This window comes from Lissotriton helveticus, chromosome 3_1 (genome assembly GCF_964261635.1).
Source record: "Lissotriton helveticus chromosome 3_1, aLisHel1.1, whole genome shotgun sequence".
Taxonomy (NCBI): Eukaryota; Metazoa; Chordata; class Amphibia; order Caudata; family Salamandridae; genus Lissotriton; species Lissotriton helveticus.
Genome location: NC_136061.1, coordinates 790959072 through 790975849, shown reverse-complemented (window position 1 = coordinate 790975849; position 16778 = coordinate 790959072).

Sequence of the window (16778 nt, the reverse complement as noted above, 5' to 3'; positions counted from 1 at the left end):
CATGAAAGCTCCAGTGCCCGGTCCGCCACAAAGGCTTGGTGCAAACTATGTGGACCTGCTCCGCACCCTAGCAGATCCCACACATGTCGCTGAGTTCTGAGTCATCAATGGCGGGGACCACGTCAGCTTCTGGTGCCGGTAACCCTGTGCAACGCAAGTCAGCACCACGGGGTGGTAAGCTGCTTACGGCCATACAACTTAGGGTGCAACTAACCCTGTGCAACTCAAGTCTGTGACACGTGGTGGTAGGCCCCTGATGGCCACATCAGCTTCAGGTGGCAATAACCCTGTGCAACTCAAGTCCACACCATGTGGTAGTGGGCCCCTGACAGCCACATCATCTTCGGTTGGCACTAACCCTGTGCAACTCAAGTCTGCGCCACGTGGTGGTAGGCCCATGACGGCCATACAGCTTAGGGTGCGACTAACCCTCTGCGCTACTTTTCATGGACTCTTTATGATTCAGACCCGTGGAGCGTTCGCCATCCAGTCATCACCGGCAATAAAGGATGTGACGTTGTCGATCCATTATATCTGCGTGGTCACATGGCCTGTGACGTATGTGCTGGATGGGTGTGTTGCATGTGCAAACCTGCCCTCAGGGAGTGACCATGACATGTTGACAACTAGACCACTGACCTGCACACCAACAGCGAGTATGCCTGCGACTGGTAGCTATGTGGGGCCAACACCTGAACGTAATCAGAGTGGCGTGGCGTATGACAGAACAGGGCAGGGATAGCCACAATGACTCTGAGGCTCTGGGCGTGATTCAGTACATGTCTGGACAAGGAAGTGACTAATGCGTGTGTCCCCATTGTAGTGTTTATGGGACCAGAAACACAATAGGCTATGTAGCATACTGTGACTGGCATCCCATTAGATGAACATCATTGACATAAGGTGAATCACTGTCTCTACATTCTTCCACATATTCATACATGAATTAGGTAAAACATAACACAGCAGTACGTCACTGGATGTTTATTGCACATCCAGTGGAGTTTAGCAGCTGGAGCGGTAAAGGGACAGGACAAGCACACTTCACAATATGGGCTCATGGAGGGCAGACCAGAGTCCATCCAGGGATGACAGGTACCGCGGAACTGGAAGGGAACAGTCCCCAGTGAGGTCACCGTGTCATTGGTCAATAAAGAGGATATGGCAGGCCATGTCCCGGACCAAGGTGAGTGCATCAGAGTGTAACGTGGGACAATGGAAAGTCATGGGGCCATGTGTGGCACCAAGGATAAACAGGCCAGGTGGCGGAAATGAATGGTAGTGCCATCTTCTGATCTCAAACCCATCCACGTCCTTGTCCTCGTATGTGTGCACTGCCCCACCTGTGGGTTTTTCTGCACCAGCTGCGGGAATGTGTGCCACTGAGACATGAGTGGACAAAGGTGGATTGTTTTGCGCACTGTGTGCCACTGACACATCATTGGACAGTAATGGACTTTCTTCCACACTGTGTGCCATTGACACTTCAGGGGGCGCAGTGCATACGCCTGCCGCACTGTAAGACACTAACACACCAGGAGGCAGAGATGTGAAGGGTATGGGGGCAGCAGCATTCATATGCACCATGCCTTGTAGCAGCAATGCCATGATGAGGATCTGAAGGGCATGGTAGATCCCAGCTACATTTCATGTTCAGCGGTGGGTGCCATCCTTTACGCCTCCATCCACAGCATGTCATCCATGAGCCTCTGCATGTGTGGCAGGTCATGGCATTTAAAAAGACTATGAAATTCACATAGGTTTCAGACACGTTATTGTTAGAAATTAGCATTTAAACAACATTTGAAATTTACTGAAAAAACCATAGGTTTCAGACACGTTATAGTTAGAAATTAGCATTTAAAAAACCTAAGAAATTAACTGAAAAAACGATAGGTTTCAGACATGTTATAGTTCGTTGGACATTTCACTCGTACAAAACCACAGAAATTCACCTGTTATAGTTAGTTCAGCTAACTATAACTCGTGCACCCGCTATGCACTGCTGATGACATCACATATCACATCATTCATGACATGGTCAGTGACATCACTGATGACATCTCAAATGACATATATATATATATATATATATATATATATATATATATATATATATATATATATATTTATGGAAGAAGGAGTTGCCCCTGGGTGGGATGCACGTACAGGTAGGAATTAATGCCAACGCAAGGGCGCGAGCTGCGAACAAAGTCCTTTTCCTGCCAGACGCATTTCGGGCCAACGCCCTCTTCAGTGGCAGACCATGTGACATTACGGCAAGCGGCAAGCACCAGTAAATACCCACAGTAATTATACACATGTGTAGCACCTGAAGCAATGCTTTCTGGGACTGGTGGTTTAGTAGAACCCAAGTGGGTCGCCGCCGCCATTCACATGCAAAAAAGTATTAAAAGGATTGCCAATGTCCCCGCAAGCACCCCGCAAGTAAAAGGCACCTCCTGTACCACAGTAAGCTACCCAAATGAGGTATGACGGATTCAAGAAGTCAAAAGATAATATCTGATTGGCTGGCACCATATCCACAAAGATTTTGTGGAGCAATTTTTGTACTAGAGGGCTCAGTCCTCTGTACTTCAAATGGAATAAAAAAAACATATAGGGAGCTGGATCGTGACACTCTGAGCCCTTATGCCTATTACAAGCACATAGGGACCCTCCCTTGGAGCCAAAAGGGTATTTTATTTTTGAGTCGCACAGCAGATCAAGTTCTTTTTTCAAATAAGCCCCGGGTGTGGGCCAAGGGCCCAGGGGGTCATCAATATCTTTTTTTTAGAAGGAGGAATTGAGCCTCCCCAGCAAGAGCCTCTGTAATGACCATGGGAACCCATTTCCCAGGGCAGATTCATGAATTATGGGGAGGGGCTATATGACTGCCCTCCCTAAGCCTCTGGAAGGCCCTAGAGATCTTATCGTTAAACAGCATAAATAACCAATCATTTGCAAGTGCAGATTCTGAAATAGATATGAAATTAAAGTCCAAGTATAAACAAGAAATGTCTGCTTATATAGGTTATTCAATGAAAGTCTCTCTCAGCAGAGTAGTTGTTGACAGCATTTCAACTAGTGGAGAAGTGTGGCTCACTGGTTAGAGGAGGCAGACCTGGAAGCAGAGGTCAGCCCAGGACCAGGGTTCAATTCCCGGCTCGGCGGGGTCTTGAGTCCTAAAATGCCCATGGACTCGACAATTCTCGCTCCGGTGCCTACTCGATTCAAGGGTTCACACTCTGCGACTCTGGGCAATAGCTTGCTTAATCTCCACAACGGCCCCTCGCGGCGGGATGCCTGGCTTTCACCTTGCGGATACCCTTCCAGGGTTATCTCACAGGGGAATACCAGGACGGGTTCCCTAAGCAAGCGCTTAGAAACCGCTTGGTGATTTGCGCTATATAAATTCCTGTACATTTACATAATATCTATTAAAGAGAATTCAGGCCACGATTATTAAAACAAATGCTGAATGAATAAATACTGCTTAAATATCCCTTGGTAAGTTAGGCAAGAGAATTCAGCACATAGGGGTAGAGAGTTAGCCATACAGTAAGCCAAAAAATATTAGGACTCAGCTCATCTGCAGATCAAGTTAGCTAGTAAATAACCACCCAAAACATCACAATATCTTACTAAATAAATAGTACCACAATGGGTTAAATATTGCATCCAAGCGGTAAGAGATGCTGTTTCATAAAGAAAAAGACCCAACATCACTGAAGGTCTTCAAAAGAGGGAGTACATTCTTCCCTTAGGCAGCAAATAGAAACACAACTTGTATACGTTTAGAAACTGTCTCAAAAAGCCCATATACAAGACGTGGTGCTAGGGGCATCTCTGAGGTTCATGGAGGAGGGCTGCATGAATCCTCTCCAAAGTGAATTAGGTTGGCCCCAGTATTTCGGTTCCGGGGCCTTCCAGAGGATCGGTTAGAGAGCTGTACATACCCCTACCCCTACCCCTAAAGCGAATCAGCCCCAGGGGATATTATTTTTTTTAATCATTTTACATTATACAATACAATTTTTTATATTGCAGAAATGTTGAATTCTGGCTTGTAATGATACCAGCTAGGACACTGTTTCACATTCATGTTTGATACTCTTATCTTTGGAGTCCATTTGTGCCTCCTGTGTTCTAAAATACCCCTAGCTCCTCCATTCCTTGCATCTTTCTGGGTACCACTTCCGAATTTGTGGTGGTGTGAGAGACAATTCTGTAGTTATCATAGTCATAGATTTCATACTAGAAGCATTTTCTGATTTGTGTTGTGTCACATGTGTCATAGAAAAGCTATTTTCATTCCTTTTGAGAGAGGGTCCTCCCGATTTTGTTTCTTTTCCACAGTTTGAAGGGTTGGGCATACCTCATGGAATTTGACTCCGGGATTCTGAGCTACAAAATAAACTACAAGATTCCACAGAGTTCTGCCAATGTGCGGGAATGGGCACTTTGCACTGCTCGCACTGTGATTTGGCCCTGGGAGCACATTCATGCTGAAAAATTAGTGCAGAGGGCACTAGAGTAGATTTTGTTTTTGAGCTGCAGCCTTGGGACCGTCAATAGTCATGACTGGACGCATTGAAAACATCTCACCGGACACTCTTCTAGCAACTGAAAATCACTCTCGGGGACACCTTACTCGCTAACTGCCCATTTTGACATACACGCATCAAAAAAGACTGTAATGCGTTAATTGGCAGATTTTGGCCAGAACTCCCACCCCTGCAGATTTTTCTTTAGGGGGTGCTTTGTTAATAGTGCATTTATTTTGAGAATTAGTTGCTTATCATTATCTTTCCTGAAGACTTTTTTTCTCAAAGTTCGTGAAGGGCCATAGTGCATGTGGTTTAATGAAGAAATGCAAGACCCAGGGCCTGATCTTGAGGTATTGCTTGCGATCTGACTCATGCAACCCATAAACTGTCTCACGCAGTTGGAAGGGAGTGATCCATGCGACATTGAATAAGCTGCCTATTTCCTTACAACTTAGTGTTGCCAGGTGAAGAAGCGTTTCTTCTGGAAGCCAGGAGTGAAGCTATTTTTGTGGCCATTTCCTATTCGCTGCGTGTAAGGCTCTTAGGGTGTTGGGAAGGTGTAGTCGAAGGCTCTGGAATAGAAATAGTTGTTTAGAGAGGGTATTCATCCCAGTATGGAGAGCTGGTATTGTTGCCAGAGATAGAGATATTGTTTCATCTGCCCGAGTAACCTGCAATAGTTATTGGCTACCATTTCTAATGGCTGTTCAACATTCTGCAGGCTTGGTTATGGGATTGATGCTCCAGACCAGACAATTAGAAATTCTTTGTTGGTGGGTTGAGAGGACTGTAAGATTACAATTTTGGGATTTCTGTAGATTGATTTTTAAGCCTAATACAGCTCTGAAGTACTGAAGTGGCTCAATAAGGCTGGTAAGGAGTGAGTGGGGTCCATAAGGCCACTAGCATGTTGTCAGCATATAAGCTAATGCTGTGGGTTTTCCCACCGAATCTCACTCCAGTGATGAGTTGGTCAGACCTAATGTGTTGAGCCATCAGGTCCATGTAAAGAGCAAACAAGAGGGCAAAAGGGAACACACCTGCCTAGCTCTTCTCTGAATGGGAAGGGGCTTTGGGAAAACTCCATTCACATGCACTGTGGACTTAGGAGAGCTGTAGCCACAAATAATCTAGTAAAGGAACTTGTTTCCAATACCAAAGTGTCTCAGGGTGCACATTAGAAATGGCCAGTGGACCCTATTGAATGCCTTTTCAGAATTTAATATAAGTAGTAGAGGCTCCTTTAGGGACCATTCTACAATTTCTATGAGATGGAGAATGAAATACATTGTGTCACAGCAGTTCTTATTCAGAATAAACCCTGCTTGGTCTGGGACCACCAGGTAATGCATGTAAGGGTTGAGCCTTTCTGGCATGATACTGGTGAAGAGTTTAGCATATGTTAATTAGTGAGATAGTTCTGTAGGAACTACAAATCTACCTATCCTTCCCTGCCTTCGAAACCACGGGCATGGAGGCCTTTAGCATAAATTGGGTTAGTGATTAGGTTAGGGACCCACTTTCAAAAAATAAATTAAAGAGTCTAGTTAGGATTGCGGTTAGGGTCCGGCAAAAAGCCATCCAGGCCCAGTGATATGAGAAGTTTTAGCTTTGAAAAGGTCAAAATACCTTTCTGTATTCTAAGAGGTTTTTCCATAGTCTTGGCTTGTCATGTGGTTAGTTTAGTTAAGTGGACACTCTCTAGGTAAGTGGGCATCTCTTTAACCTTGCGCATTTGCGACAAGGGGAGTCCCTGATGGAGGTCACTGAAGGGGTCCACTATCTGAATGTCTCCAATTATCCCAGGCCAACTTGAGTCTATAAGGAAATTCACCCTGTTGTTGGTCATTTTAGGACACAGTCTGTGAGCCAACAACATTATGCATTTGTTGCCTGCACCATAACATGTGTATTGAAGGTAAAACAAAGCATTTAGTGCCCTAACCTGGAAAAAGCATTTGAGTTGGGCATTTGTAGCATCTAACTTTCACAACATTTTCAGAGCTTCATTTCTTTTATGAATAGTTTCCAGTTCCTTTACCTGTCCCTCTAGTTCCAGTTGTTTTTATCTTCTTGTCTAGTTTTCTCCAGCAACTATAGTTATCAGTTACCCTGTTCTCACAGCTTTTAGTGCCTCCCAAAACATAAGCAGGAGATGTTCCCTGTGCCATTATAGTGCATGTTGTAATTATGGATCACATTGATCACTGCAACATTGGCATCTTGGTTAATTATCCTATTCCGCCATAGTGCTTTGGCACCATCGGGTTTTTGTGCAATACATAAATGTTATCCTTTCCTATCCTATTATGTTATATCTTAATCTCCAGGGCTCAGGAGCTTGCACCCCCCTGTCCATTGGAGAACTATGGATTGGTGTCTGGTCTGACAAGAACAAAGGTTTGATTTTCACATCCTGTATGTGTGGTAGTAGTATGGGTTTGTCTAGAAAGTAGTCTATTAGTTCATAGGTGTTGTAGGCAGCTGAAACAAATGTGTAGTTTCTTTGAGCAGGGTGTGGGTGTCTCTACAGATCTGTCAGCTTGCTCTCTTTTACCCAGGTTAGGCAGTTTGGGGTGAAAGCCCCCATTTTGTTTATGGCATTGTCCTGATAAATCAATGTCATTACCCATTATGAGGTTTATGTTCCCTCCCACCAGTATTGATGAGTCCGGGTTGTGCACACTATCTTTACTTGCCTTGATCAAAAATTATTTCTGGTTTTGCTTGGGGGCATGTAAATATCCACTGTAAATATTTGCTCTGCACATTTTATACGATGAACTAGTATTCTCCTCCTGCTTTCACATGTCTTGCCTAGCATGTTGCCTCAGGAGTTTTTAATAATACATTTGGCAACTCCTTCCTTTTTGGCCGGTCCAGAGGAGAAGTATTGGTGGGGCAATCAACAGGATTTCATTGTATGCCATTGTATGGAGAGGGGATGCATCTCCTGAAGCAGACAAATGTTTCTCGACTCCACATTTTGCTTGAGCAAGGACAGTATTGCTATTCTTTTAGTCAGGTTGTTTCACCCTCTAACATTAAGGTTAATTATTTTGAAATCAAATGCTTGGTGCATATCATAGCGTAAGCATTCGGTGATGCCCATGGACATAGTCTGGAGGAGGGGGGCTATTGTACCCTTTTTACTGTGAGGTATTACTAACAGGATTTCCATGACAGCAACCCTTTAATAATCCAAAAATCAAACTAGAACAACAAAGCGTTCAGAAGGTCCATTCAAATGGGTGCAGTACTTGGGAGTCCTTAGGGCTAAACCTGGACTAGGGCATTAGTGGTCATTAGAAAGAGAGATGACCCCACCCCCCAACGCCCCTCCTATTGGAATGGAAAGCTCAGGGCCACCAGATGGCTTGGAAAACACATTTCAACTTGAAGTACCTGGACTTTCATGTATGGAATCTACTTCCCATTGAGGTCAAATCTTAGCATGAGAAGACTTGACTGATATCGGTGAATTACCCTGGTGGTAAGGGGGGTTGGAGAGGGAGAGAAAGAGCACAGTGGTTATGGTGTTCCCTGGAGCTCCCGAGAACAGGACAGCAGGTGGGTGTTAATCCTTCTGATGAGGACCCCTCAACTTCTAGTGGCAAGGTGCCCCCTTGGTCAGGATAGGTACTCTGCAACAGGAACACAATCATTTCAGACAACCACACATAAATGCTTTACAATAAGCCTGTGTTGTGAATCCATAATAAAAGTTACCAAAAAAGTCTTACAAAAAGGAATTTGAATCTAGGAGAAGCACCTTTGAGCACAAACCCTTGTGCTGAATCCTGACTGGTATCCTTCCAGCCTCTGCTCAGATGATTCCAAAAATGTTATCTGTCCTTAACATTGTGTTACTTCACACAACTAGTCTTTTTCCTTTACACAAGGTTTTCTTAATCAAATTCAAATTTGTCGGGTGTCTGTGAAGAAAAAGGGGACACCAAAACTAGATGCATCCAAATAGTGCACATACTAGATGTATGTGTAGAGGGCTGAAATAACTGGTCGCAGTTAGGGAATAGTGGGGCACCAGTACCAGTTGATCATCCAAGTTCTAGGGTTCAGGTTCGAAGAGGGATTACTGGCTGATGCACCAAGTTCCAGGATTCAAGGTTGTTGGAAGCTTGCTTGAAGGAATGGAGTTCCAAGAGGGGTTGCTGACTGGTCAATCAGGTTCAAGGTTATTGCGAGTAGTCCCAAAGGGACGAAGTTCCAAGAAGGGTTGCCAGCTGATCACACAGGTTCCAGGTTTCAGTTGTTGGAATTTGTCTCTAAGGTATGTAGGTCCAAGAGGGGTTGCTGTCCTTTAGCGCCAGGTGAAGCTGCAGAGGTTATTCTTGTTGTAGGTGGCTGGGCTCAAAACCTCTGGATTGTGCTGATTGGGGACACAGCTCTCTCTCAAGATGGACTGAGGAAGATGTATGTGACTGAGCTGGAAAGCTGTATTTATAATCTGTCATAAAATTGTTTATCTAAAGCCTTCTAGAAGATTGCTCAGTGTTTGCTGTCAATTAGAAGGCTGCCTCCAGTGGAAGGCTAGGGAAAGACATTGAAGGTTGATTGAACCAACACATTAAGCACTGACATCTTCCTGAAGACAATTGAGTATTTTCTGTTAAATAAAAAACTGTCTCTGGCAGGGAACTGAGGCAGGGAGTGAAGGTCTTTATTCAGATGGCAAGGCAGCTGAAAACAAAAACAAGTGAGCATGCTAGATACCACGAGGTCAGCAAAAGCATTTAACTAATTAACTCCATCTGTTAGAGCAGCTGAATGAATAAATAACAGACACACATCAGGTGACATTAAGGATACAGAAGCTTTTACTTTAATCAGCATCACCTGTTAGGGAAGTTGAACACATAAACAACAGGCAAGCATTAGATACCCTTAAGGTCAATAAGAAACGGCAAATTTTAACTAATCAGGCCCACCTCTTTGCATATCACTTAGATAAACATATCTTGAAAGAGTTCACTCAAGCTAAAGTACTTTGCATTCCTAAATAAAGTGCACAACAGAGTATATTGTGCCTGCCCAGTTAAACAAGCATTTGCAAAGCAATAGGTCTCACATTTACACAAGTTTTAGCAATTGGCATTGTAAATGACAATGCACTTTATTTATGTTTTAAAAACCAAAACATAAATAAAACACATTGTCATTTACAATGCCAATAGCTTAAACTGGCCGAAAATGCGAGACCTATTGTATTGCAAATGATAGGCGTCATAGACAAATGGAGGGGGTGGAGAAGGCACGGACAATGGCTGGGCGGGTGCAGGGAGAAGGAACATACAATGAGATGGAGGGGGTAAACAAGGCATGACAATAGGGGGGCAAAGAAGGCAACAAAGCACGTCATGCCGGCAGTAAGAGAAACGTAAAGTGTAACAACCGAAGTAAAGAGGCCAGTCGCCATGGGAGGTGTCAAATGAAGAGGAGGCAGTACTAAGGAGGGACAAACAAGCCTTTTTATGAATAAGAAGCCATTATAATAAATGGGGTAACCCAATAGTTGTTCAAGGACCTGGCTATCGATCGGTAAAGACAACAGTTGGTCCTAAACTAATTTATCACAGTTGAGTTGTAAAACATACATGTTTGGAAATATGTGATGGTGGGCCTCAGCAATGCCTACCAGTGCTAGAGGTTCGCTCTTCTCTGCACAAGTCCTCAGACCAATAGGATAGAAGTTGGCACAGAAACTGGAATAGAAAATACAAGGTTTATGAACCTCATGAGGTGGAACTACATCACACAACACTCTTCTGCAATGTATGAAGTAGCACCTGAATGGAAGGAGCTTGGTCCTTTTATACCCACACAGGGGCTCAGAAGAAGGTGGTACAAGTACAAGAAGTAGGTATTAGGCACATATAAGGTCATACAGAAAATGCACAGTCAACAAGTCGGAGGAGCTAACTGTTGCTAATTCTGGTGAACACTTCCTGACATTTACAGACTGACAGCAGCTGCATGGACAGCTGCAATCTCAACTGAGCATGTGCAAAGTGGAAGAGGCTAAATATAACCTGTCTCTAGGCAGATGTCAAGAGCAGACAACAGCAAGGTAGGACAGAGCACATGGCACGCACGTGGTAGCACATGGCAGACAAGATGGCTGCCAGAAATACAAAATGGATTCCACAAAACGGACAAGATAGCCTCTAAATACAGGATGGCTTCTGCTAATGCTAACCCAATCACTGCCAAATAAAAACAGACAACCCTTTTATCATTAGCTGAAGACATTAGTTCATCTGGGGTAATCTAGATATGCATCCTGTACATCGATTATCATCAGTATAGTGACCTCTTTATTTAGCATTAGTTGGGCTTTCATTTCTGCAAAAAAAATTAGTAGGTATACTGGTAGTGATGCAAATAGAGCAAAGCATGGGACCACATTGTATACATATACAGCATGTAAATAGTATCACCAATAGTATACATAGCATAGTCAGTATCTTCCAGCCCCAAGTATTAAAGAGTGTCCACAACCAGTTCGAAAAAGTCCATGTACCAGTCTCTGGGTGAAGCTCCGCAGCTATCTCATGTAGTTTAGATATTGCATCATATTCTGAAGGCGAGTGATCCGGAATGAAAACACAGCAGCTGTTGCCAATGATACGACATACACCACCTCAATCAGCCAAAATCACATCAAGTACCATACGATTCTGGAGTGCTACAATCCTCGCAACTTGTAGCTCTTCTGTAATGTTCCCAAGTGCCATTGCTGTCTGATTGGTAACAGCTTCCACAACACGAGTCAATCGCCTTATCTTTCTGCTGTTCAATGCAGCACCCACAAAAAAGAATAAACCCAAGGTAAAGTCGACATATTGTTGCGAAGCAGTGTCAGTTTGGTCAACTTCATCCATACTTATTGTCCTCTTATTTCTGTTCTTGGAAATGTCATTGTATAGCTTGAAGTTGAGATGATACGATGCAGATGCCAGAAACACAGGGGTCAACAGAAAGGACACGTAGCAGACCCCAGACCACCCCACAGGTAGTTGGTAGTATCCCTTATTACCACAAATGAAGTATGTATTATGCGAAGACATAAAACTGCTGCTATTGGTAGCTACAATTGACAGAATTACAGTACATTTGCTTCTCCCCACTGGAATTCTCCCAACACTACTAATACATATGTCTGCTTTAGCTCTTGTCACAGAAATCACAAAAGGTCCACTGTTCTTAATAGTCCTTGTATTTGTGAAGACATGTGGCATAGAAATATTGTCAGGTTGGTACTCCTCCCATTCCCATTTTGTTCCTCTAGCTTGAGGGTAACCATTCCCAGCAGGATAACATTCTTTATTAAGGTGATAATTGATTTGTCCCACTGTCATCTCTGTAATGTTTGCCCTTTCAGAGGCAAACAAAAGCGCAAACTAGGCTTGACAACAACCGCTATGAGAAAACGGAAGAGGAATAAAAGGTGTTCCTCGTTTCTTTTGGTGCGCAGGTGTCATTCCACAAACCCAACAGTCGATAGTATTTGTGGCATTATGTGTATGATGCAACATCTGGATAAATGTATTGTTTAGGTAGGCTTGTCGATGCTTCTGCTAGGGAAGCGTGAAATAGTGATGGTCAACTGGTTCAGAAGTAGTGGCAATCAGCATTTGTCGAGCAGGAGCCACTTTCTCAACAAACCAAGTTATTGGTGCCATAACCGCCATAGCAACAACAAACCCTATAGCACAAAAGATTTTCTTATTGCAGATCTTAGCAAATTTTGATCATTCAGCAGACATGATTATTTTGTTGTAAAAAAAACAACATTTGTTGGAGCTCTTATCCCTGGGCAGCCATTGATTTCTTCACCGAGGGTCAAGACAGGTGTCACTTTGCAGGACTGATCCCCCCCTTGCCACATCGGCACTCCGTTTCACCAACTCAGGGCGGTAGCTCAACCATTCCTTTTCAACAATGCAGGCTCTTTCCTTGGTCTCAGTTGGTATCGCGATGCTCCAGAAATCGTGTGGTCCAGGAAGACTCCCTCAGATTTGTCAGGTGAGATAGCGTGGGCCTTCTCCGTTTCCAAGCTCTCTCAATGATCAGTAAGCACAGCAGGCTCCACCAAAGCAGGTGACACTCGCTTACAGTGAGTGCTATGGACCCAGTTCTTCCTGTTGGTCACTCGAACTGCTGTCCTCGTCGCAAGAAGCACTTGCTCTCGTCCTCGCCACCTTGGCTCCAAACTGTTCGACTGCTCGAAGACCTTGACCATCACATGGTCTCCAGGACGGAGGACGGAGTTCGTGAGCCTCACCTGTAGATCCGTCTGGAAGAGCTTCTCGAACCTGTTGATGAATAGAGATCAAACTGTTGGTTAATTGTGTCAGATAATCATTCATCTGAACACATGGTACATCATGTACAGGGCATGGCTTAGGAACTCGCCAAATGTTCATCGATCTCTAAAATACCACTTCATATGGTGTAAGGCCAGATCGTGAATGTGGCACCGATCTTATGGACAGCAATGCGAAAGGTAGTGCAGCTGGCTACTTCAAAGATGTGGAAGCCAGTATTTTTGCTAATTTCAGCTTTAGTGTAGCGTTGTACCTCTCCACTAATCCTGCTGATTGCTGGTGGAAGACTGCATGGAATTTCTGTTTGATCCCTAATCCTTTCAGGACATGCTCAACAACTTGCCCAATAAAATGAGGTCCGTTGTCACTCCACAAAAGTTTGCAAACACCATATGTAGGGAAAAACTCCTTTAGAAGCACCTTCGCTGTAGTGACAGCTGTATTATCCTTTGTAGGGTATGCCTCTATCCATTTCCTGAAGGTACATACCACCACTAGGACATACTTTAAGTTATTGCAGCGTTCAAGTTGGATGTAATCCATCTGCTAAACTTCAAAAGGTGCAGTCGGTGTAGCAAACCCTCCTGTAGGAGTTTGTGTCCCTTTACCAGGGTTATACTGCCAACAGATCAAACAGGACTGTATTATTCTTTTAGCTGTACCGGCAATCTCTGGATGCTCCCAGACTTGTGTGAGCAATTTCGTTATTGCTAGAGTTCCAACATGTGCCGGCCCATGTGCCATTTGAACCATAGGCTGTAAATAAGCAGCAGGCAATTTCCACTAATCCATTTCTTTGTTACGCCAACAGCCCTCATCGACTAACATTCCTTCTTTAGACCATTGCTCCAGCTCTTTCACAGAGGCAGATCTCTGTATATCTAATACTTCTTCTCTAGCATCATGGCAACGTTCAGTTTGTGATATCACTACATACATGGAAGTAGTGCTTCGTTGCATCACAGTCTCCCGAGCTACGCGATCTGCAAAGGCATTGCCTTGTCCTATCTTATCCATGACTTTCTTGTGCGCGCTACACTTAATAATAGCAATTTTCTTTGGATATGTAAGAGCAGTCAAAAGATTATGCACTAGTTCTCCGTACATTATCTGCATTCCGTGGGATGTAAGAAAGCCTCTTTACTTCCAGAGTAGGCCAAAATCATGGGCCACTCCAAAAGCTTAGCGGCTGTCTGTATAGATGTTCACATGCAAGTCAGTGCTAAGTTCACACGCTCGTGTTAAAGCTATTAGCTCAGCTGCTTGAGCCGACTTCTGTGGTATACTAGCTGTCTCCACTACTGTCTTAATTGTTGTAATTGCATATGCAGCTGAGGTCGTACCATTTAGTAACTTCAAACAGGACCCATCAACCCACAGTTCCCCATCTACATCTGAAAGGGGCATATCATGCAAGTCAACGCGACCCTTTGTCTGTTCCTCTGTAAGGAAGATACAATCGTGAGATTCTTGTGACTGAGCCTGAGTCACTGGATAAGGCAACAAAGTAGCTGGATTCAGTGTCGCACATCTCTTTAAAGTAATGTGAGGGGCCAACAGTGTCAACTCGTATCCTGTTAAACAAGCACTAGTCAAGTGTTGCGTCTTGGTCTGATTCAAAAGTGCATCTACTGCATGGGGTACTAGCACCAACAGTTTATGTGACAAAACTATCCCTTCACTCTGATGTATGGACACATCTGTTGCTGCAAATGAATGGAAGCACCCAGGCAATGCTCGAGCAACAGGATCAAGAACTGCTGAAAAATATGCACAGGGACACTGCTTGTTACCGTGTGCCTGTACTAAAACTGACAATGCACACCCTTCTTTCTCGTGTACATAGAGTGTAAAAGCCTCTGTGTAGTCTGGAGTGCCTAACACTGGTGCAGAACTAAGAGCTTGTCGTAACTGACGAAAAACATCCTGGCATTTATCTGTCCATGGAAGGGGCATTTGAGTGTCTTTAATCAAAACGCTAGCAGGGGTTTAAGAATGTGTGAAAATCCTAATATCCATTGCCTGCAGAATGAAGTCAAACCAATGAATGCAAGGAAATCTTTCTGAGTAGAAGGTACTGGTGTGTCTAAAATTGCTTGTATGCGATCTGGTATAAGTGCACGACCCTCCTTAGACAGAAGGTGACCTAAATAGGTTACCTTTGATCTACAATATTGCAATTTCTTCCGTGACACTTTAAGGTTGTGTGTAGCAAGAAAAGAAAGTAGAGACAAAGTACATTTTTCACACTGCTCAGGCGTATCTGCTGCCAACAAGACGTCATTGACATATTGTATGAGAGCCACTCCTTCAGACAAAGTAAAGGAATCAAGTTGTCATTTCAACGCTTGACTATAAATGCTCGGACTCTCAGTGTACCCTTGAGGAATTCTACAAAATCTGTACGATCTATTATTCAAAGTGAAACTGAACAAATATTGGCTATCAGGATGAATAGGAATCGAGAAGAAAGCATTCTTCAAGTCAATGACAGAAAATGTAGTTGCTGTTGGAGGAACTAAGGTAAGCAGTGTTGTTTTGTCTGAAACCACAGGGTACTGCGGTACTACAATCGTGTTGACTTCCCGCAAATCAATAATGAATCTGTAAATCCTAGTTTCAGTATCTTTTTTCAAAATGGGAAAGATAGGAATGTTACAGACATTATAGGGAACTTCTTCTACAATCCCCGCTTTAATCAAATCATTAACAATACGTATAAGTGCTTCTTCTCCTTCTCGAGAGATTTTATATTGAGGCAATCGTGGCTATGAAGCACCCTCCTTGACACTAAAATGCACTGGCGGAATAACCATTTGCCCTACATCAGTGTCTGAAGTAGCCCACAAAGTACTAGGGAGTGAAGCGAATGCAATGTCCTCTTTAACAATACAGGATCTCTCCATCACAGGGTAGTTGTCATTCAAAATAACCCGTACTCCTTCTGGAGAACATCGTATTGTAGCCCTGAAATGCTTGAGCATATCAAGTTCCACAATATTGTCTGGTGTATTCGGAGAAAGCAAGAAAGGACATGGAGCAGTAAACGTATCAACATGGAATGCAAGTGGTTGTGATAGCGGGCTAAGGGAAGGTGTTCCATCGAAACCTATCGATGTAATGATTAAGCCAGACAGGGGAGCCATTGGAACCAAGTGTTTAGATAAGGCGCTACGAGTAGCTCCTGTATCAACCAGAAACTGATCAGTAGAACCCAAGACATGTGCTGTAACATCGGGACACTTCTGATCCACTGGAACTTCAACTGATTCCTTACCCCATCCTAGGCAATACTATGCATAAACAAAATCTTTGAAATCAGAGGGCACATAATCAGACATTTGATATTGATTTCGTCTATCAAAAGTGTTAAACCCATCCTGTCCACGTGTGTTAGCATCAAACCTAGCACGATCATCCGTGCTTCCTGTAGGTCCTGAATATCCTGACCGATTTCGCATTTGTCCCCGACCACATGGATACTGCTGAGCAAGTAGTGCTGGACAATCAGAAGCCCAATGTCTAAATTTCTAGCAATACACACACTGATCAACAGAAATTCAAACGAGTATAAGAGAAAAAGGACGAACCATAAGATCCACGTGCACCTCTATCATTGCCTCTAGAAGGCGGACCATAAGCCTGAGCCAACATAACCTTAGTTTTTAATTCTTCAGTCTTTTTATCCTCATTGCCTTTCGCTTCTAATTCCTGTCGTTCGTAATACTGAGCCATAGTTAAAAGAGAAACCGGAGAAGAGGTAGTCCATGAACTCTCGCTGGCCTTAGGCGACGAGATATTCCTGGCAACAGGTTTGCGACATATTTATCGACGAACAGATGCCTATCTGTGTCATCGGTCAATGACTGGCCACTAAAAT